General features: G+C 32.9%; 1 pseudogene; it reads right to left on the reverse strand.

The window, feature by feature from the left end:
- Nucleotides 1-2,450: 2,450 nt before the first annotated feature.
- On the reverse strand, nucleotides 2,451-2,569 carry LOC111746973 (annotated as a pseudogene).
- Between the last annotated feature and the right edge of the window lie 4,587 nt (nucleotides 2,570-7,156).

Consider the following 7,156-nt stretch of genomic DNA (forward strand, 5'->3'; position numbering starts at 1 on the left):
GAAAGAAAATTCAAGATGAGTTCAGAGGAGGAGATTAGGGGAATGGGTATTATGAGTTAGTTGAGAATCAAATGTCACAAACTGTTTTCAAGATGTTGAAGCAAAGATTTAGAATTCCAAGGGAAAAAAAAAACAATGATGCTATTCAATTTACAACTCTTTCATATGATAAAACAACAAATATTACCTGTAAATCAGGCCTCCTGTCAGAGTTGTGTATTCTGGAAAAAAAAAAAGTCACATAGTCTATCTACCTGAGTATTGTGGATTTGCCCATAGCAAGCAAGAAAGAACAAGGAAAAGAATTTACTACTCCTCATTCTTAGTCTTGTCATCTATCTTCCAATCTCTTCCAGCTAAGATTATATAATCTACAATGTTTACATCAAAAATAACAGAAACATTCCCCAAGATAGACTCTGTAAGTTTGGTTTTAGTTATCTTAAAAAAACATAAATAAATACCGGAACACATAAACAGTAAAGCCTAGCTACAGGGCCACCATAAGTAAATATAGTAGATCTTCCTTACTCAAAAGTATAGAAGGAAACCTAGTTAAAGAGCCCTGATGTTATCAAATTTCTCATTCCAGCCAGATACTTAACTCATCTAATTGTACCCTAGGACTCTGATCTACTCATATCCTCACATACCAAATAGTATAAAAAGCTCTGGGTTATGCCAAAACTCTGTCACATACTTAAAGTTGCCTCTGCTAGTTGTGATGCAGATTCAGGATCCTTCTACCTGTCTGGGGACCTTCCTGACATTTTAGTTTTGCCCTGACCTCTGAAAAAATGATGTGAATGTTGGTCTTGGTTCACTACCTAGTCTTCAGCGGGTCATTATACTTTATTATCCAGACTTATATTGATATATGTCTTAAAGTTATAAGAATAGAGTTCACATTATTAATAATTACAAAAGTTGAGCATTTAATAAATTATTGGCTTACTAATAATATTTCTCTGAAGTCTTTAGAAGCAATAAGAAGCACTACTTTGAACTTAATAGTAGTGAAATGGGAGGAACTTCATGGAAGAATTTGTCACAGAATTCTTAGAAGTCCATGTCAATTTTAAGCTCATAATTCCAAACCAGTGAACAAAATGTTGCATCAAATTTAGTAAAAGAGATAAAATAGATGTCTATATTTATATGAATAACTATAATGTGTGTACGTGCCTGTGCGTGTTTGGCAAAATATAGTCAGTGGGCTAAAACTGGCTCATTGCCTGATTTTGGATGCTCTATAAGGTAAGAATAGGTTTTACAATCTTAAATGGTTGAATAAAAATCAAAAGAAAAATATTTTGTGAAATATGAAAGTTACATTAAATTCCAACTTTAGTGTTCATAGATAAACCTTACTGGCACACAGCCACATTCATTCTTTTAGATGTTGTCTGTAGCTATTTTTACATTACAATGGCAGAGTTGAATAGTTGTGACAAAGACCTAAAGCTCACAAAACCTATATTTACTATCTAGGCCTTTACAAAAATAAAATCTGCCAACCCTACAGTATATTATGGCTTGATATGAAACTCTAAAATAAAAAAAATGGTTTTGAATAAATACCTTATCTGCTAAAATCATGAATTATTGAAAGTGAAATTATGACCTGACCCCCTCCCCCCAGCCTCAGAAGACACTAACAAAAAGAGCAAATTATAAAGTATCTAAAAACACAGTTACACAGGGATTATTCAACCTCAGAAGTGATATTACATGGCAAGGAATAGTACAGAAACATGACTCGAAGCTTTAATAATTGCTTAAAATGGCTGAAACAAATCACCCTACATCCACCCCCCCCAAACCTATGAACACCTCAAGACTTTATTTAGATATGGGGAACATATTAAAGAAGACATGAGGCTACTGTTTGGTAGCAGTGATATACAGTAGTCCCTCTTTATCCACAAGAAATACATTTCAAGACACCCGGTGGATGCCCGAAACCGCAGATAGTTCCGAAACCTATATACACTGTGGTTTTTCCCTTACACGCATACCTTTTCATTTAAAGAAAGCTCTTTATGGCTTTTCTTTAGCCTATCCAAATTGTCAACATCACTAGTCTTGCACTTTGGGGCCTTTATTAAGTAAAAAAGGGTTACTTGAACACAAGCACTGTGATACCCAACAGTCGATCTGATAACTGAGACTGCTAAGTGACTAAAGGTCAGAGACATATACATCGTAGAGGTGCTGGACAAAGGGATGATTCATGTTCAAGTGGAACGGAGCAGGAAAGCATGAGATTTCATCATCTATTCAGAACAGTGTGTGATTTAAACATAAATTGTTTACTTCTGGAATTTTCCATTTAATATTTTCAGACCTCAGTTTACCACAGGTACATAAAACCACAGAAAGCAGAACTACAAATAAGGGGGACTACTGTATTATCAGATAACTGAGATGAAGCCAAACTTTTTTTTTTACGCCTACAGCACTTAGTCTTCCTAGGTGGTCTCCCATCCAAGTACTAACCAAGCCCAACCCTGCTTAGCATCCAAGATCAGATGGGATTGGGCTTGTTCAGGGTGGCATGGCTGTAGAAGCCAAACTTCCTGAATCCTAGGCTGTTTACTTTTCCCATCAAAAAAGGAAAACGTTGAAACTAAAACAGAAAATCAAACATAATTAATAAGAAAATCGAAGCTCAGGAATTAAAAAGACAATGAGTCACTTTAAGTTCAGGTATATAGGATCAATGGATTACACTTTCAAGGCATTTAAAAAAGCAGCTTATAAACGTTATCACAGAACCATAGTTGATAACCTTTGAAGACTTACAAACAACAGGAGAGCAGACATAATACATAAGAGGGGAAAATGTTATTTTATTTTTTTAGGGTAAAAAGACTCTTAAAAAATGAAGCTCAGTGATGTTGACACTATTTCTCAGCAAAATTCTAGAACAGGTTACTAAACAGATGGTTTGTGAATACTTAAATTTTTTTTTAAACCTGCCACAGATTTGTTAAAAATATGCCATGCCAAACCTCCTTTCCTTTTCTGACATGTTACTAGATAAATGGATCAGAGAAATGCATTAGCTGCATATGAACCAAAAAAAGCATGAAGAAAGTATCTCATGGCCAACTTGGGGTAAGTCCACTTACTATTTGTGTAACTTTGGGAACATTTTTTAACATCTGGGCTAAGAGGCAGATTTCATGGGTTTCTTGAGTTTTTTTGTATGTTCCGTGAGCAGAGGCACTGGCATCTTTTGTTCTGAACCATCTTTTCATCAATGTTTATATAGCATATTGCCTTTAAAGACAGAGATAATATCTCCCTCTGGAATAAAAGGAAGATTTGCTTACAGCTCATTATAAAAAATTGGGGTTTCTAAACTTGGGGTTCCTCAACTGTGATACAACTCACAGAGAGTGCAGCAATGAGCCACTCTGCAAAGTTCCTGTGAGACTTGGAGGACAGGAACCAATACAAACAGGAAGATCATGCTGCCTGCTGTATGGAGTAATAAAGTCCTTGGTCCCTGACCCAAAAGTCTTGTGTCTTCTATAAGCATCCACAAAACAGTCACTGGCTAATTTACTAACGTGAAAGTAGGGTAAAATCTCAGATCCTTCATAGTTCTTGACACCCTGTGACTCAGCTTTGCCATTCTTAAAATGGAGAAATAACAGTACCTCCTTATAAAGATATCATAAAAATTAATACACACAAATTGCTTAGAAAAAATGCCTGAACTGTTTAATGAATGTTAGCTGTTATTATAATGAGAAGTATGATTAATTTCAAATATTAACAGGTAGGTATACAATCACATCCAAAAGATTAATGGCAAGTCGAAGCATCCATACTCATAAGTTTAGAAAAGGCTCTATTCTTAACCCTGTTCTGCTTGATATTTTCATAAATAACTGAATAGACCTATAAAAATACACTAATCAAAATTATAGATGACATAATTGCTACCATATATAACAGAATGAGGATTTAAAATCTTGATATACTGAATAACTAAACTACAAAAGACAAAAGTAACAGAGAGATCAATCTCATTACTAAAACTATTCAAATTGTATATCAAGTGCAAGTTATATAAAATGAATTATAATTCTAGTAACAATGTAACACATCTAAAAAATAAATTTGCTATTAGTTTACAGAAAAATGGAGATAAATTTTCATTATGTTCTTTGTTGATTTGGCCAACTCATTCATGAATGATATGGTATTTAGCTCTGGATACATTTTAAACAGGAACTTTGGCTAACAGAAGCATACCCAGAGGAGAGTGATCATATCTGTGTAAGGTAAAATAAATCCATATAGTATATTAAGAATAACTGAAGAAATTTAACTTCTTTAGCCTGAGAAAGGAAAAATTTACTGGCGATAAAAATTTTTCAGACTTTTGCAAAGTTACCTATGTGAAATATTCTGTGTAAATCCAAAGGGCAGAGCTAAAAATAAATGACTAATTAAATGATTCCAATTCAATGTAAAAAATTTTTTGTCTATATAGATATCAAATTATAATGTACACCTGAAAATCATATTAACCAGTGTTACCCCAATAAACTTAAAAAAAAAAAGTTTTGTCAATTTTTTTTTTTAATGTAGAATAAAATAAGGTCTTCATTCATGGAAGTATTTGAAAGCCACTAGCGAGGACTATGGCAATGGGGATGACCTCCTCACATTCAGATGTCTTTAAACAGTTCACTTCCTGTCTGTAAAAAAGCCAACCCACAGTAAATTTTTCCAGGTATCGTGTCTATTCTCACTCCTATCTTGCCTTCTTGGTTTCTGTTCCATCAACCTAGCTTGTCCCTTCAAACTGATAATTTGTTCTTAGCAGCCACCTGACATTTTGATTTTACCTCTCTGCAAATTCCCTATTTCCATACAAGGCAGCCCATAGGCAATTTGACAGAGGCTACTGGATAATGAACACTAGCCCCATCTCCCATTTGGCTTAGAAAAGAGATTGGAAAATTAATGTCACGATCTCAAAGTTTCCTTTCAATTCCAGGATTCTTGGATTCTGCTTACTTATTTTGCCATGTACAGAAATTGGTGGATGATCAACAACTGAGGAATGGATAAGTGAATGAATAAATGAATGAATATTATTAAACAATTGATAATGAGCTGCTTTATTCTCTAACAACTAGCTATCTGAATGAGTTTTAATATTGTTTCAGGGTAAAAACCTGAAAGGAGTAGTAAATAAGCCCCAGAGATCAGAATAATGACTACAGACAACAATATTATACTATAATTACATTTGATATCAACACAACAGCAATATTATATATAAATGTATCAAAGTAACAAGTTGGACACCTTAAATTTATAAAATGTTATATGTCAAATTATTAAAATTTTAAAAACTGCCACAAAAAAAAAGACAGAATTAAGAGGACAAAACTATAAAAACAGGAAACATATCAGTGGTTGCCAGGAGGATGGCAAGACAGGGTGACTAAAAAGTACATGGAAAACATCTGGAGTGTGATGGAATTATTCTGTACCTGTGGTAGTGATTATACATTATGTTTGTCAAAACATACAGAACTTTACACCTAAAAGGGTGAATTTTACTGCATGTAAATTACCTTTAAAAATGAAAAAAGTTAAAGGGCTTAAAACAACTTGTAAACATAATTAAAATAAGGTTTGTGTCATTAATATATCACAATGAAAGTAAATATTTTGAGAGAAAATCATGATCATTTCTATAATATAGTAACAAATATCTTATTTTAAAATGAAATATCAAATGTATAGCCAAAAAGCTTTTTAAAATAATCAAATATACTTTCACTGTTTCATAAATAGCTAACATGAAAAAAAATCAAATTATTCATTCACATTCTATTTTAAAATATCTTCTCATAAGAAATGTAATTCTTATAATAAGAGAATAAACATTAAATTTTTTATTTATGTATTCATAGATTTTTACCACGTATTCTCTATTATTCTAAATTGTACTTAAAATTTGATCGTATAGTTAGAAAAACAAGTTGCCTCTCTAAATAAAAACAATTAAATTTATAATGATATTCCTTTAATATAGTAACATGAGTAAGCATGTAATTAGTCATATTTTAGAATCTGGCATTGTTTCAGCCCAGTGGGAATGAGATATTTTCAAGATACAATGAAAGGAATATCAAAGAGAACAGAGGTGTATAATCAAATACCAATTAGAAATAACAAATTGCATTGTCTTTCTTTCATTTGTGGAATAGTGTGAGTAAAAGACATGTAAGGGAAGGGGTAGTCTGACATTATTAAAAATTAAGCAGCACACAATTAGAAATGATAAGAGCAACACAAAAACATGCTTCTCTGAAATAAAAAAAATATTATAAATGGATCAAAAAAATACAGATTTAAAATTATATTTGGGACATCCCAAAGGCTATCAAATAAAATTTATTTTTAATTACAGGACTATGCATTCTCTGTAACATATAACAAAACATCACTGCTAAAACCTACAATTTATAATCCCCTACCTTCTGAGAAGAAACCTTTGTTGCTGTCTTCCTTGTTTGTCTGCATGGTGGGCTGTCACAAGGAAAGCAGCCATAGTGAGAAGAGAGACCATACTATGCATGGGATAGCACACTTCATGGGGTATGTACGGTTGGCATAATTGTGTGTTGCATAACTGGGGAATGGGGCAGCAAAGAAGTGAAGGAATTATATAGATGAGGCTTTAAAAACTCTTTAGCAGTTCCCAGGAGAAAAAAAATATGTCTCAAGAGATTTGAGCCAAAACCTTCTATGTAGTGCACTGTATAAAACACCTATGTCACTCCTTTTAAGCCAAACTACAACAAAGATATGCAGTACTCCTACAGTTGGGAGTTATGTTTACTTTTAAAGTAACACACTGAATAGACTACATCACGTAACAGCCCAATATTTTATGTGGCTTCTAAAAATGTATATGTGTATAATGTCTATTAAAAAGGGGAGCTCTAACTTTAAAAAGACAAAGTTTATCAAACTGCTTATCCAACTCCACATTTTATTTCTGGATTGGTGCCACCAGCAACAACATATATTAATTAGCATAGGACAAAGGCAAAATTGTGAAAAAATTAGTATTTATGTAATGTTAATGATATGTATTTTAGGGAAGAGAATACCA

This window comes from Pteropus vampyrus, unplaced genomic scaffold, assembly GCF_000151845.1.
Source record: "Pteropus vampyrus isolate Shadow unplaced genomic scaffold, Pvam_2.0 Scaffold206, whole genome shotgun sequence".
In the NCBI taxonomy this organism is placed as follows: domain Eukaryota; kingdom Metazoa; phylum Chordata; class Mammalia; order Chiroptera; family Pteropodidae; genus Pteropus; species Pteropus vampyrus.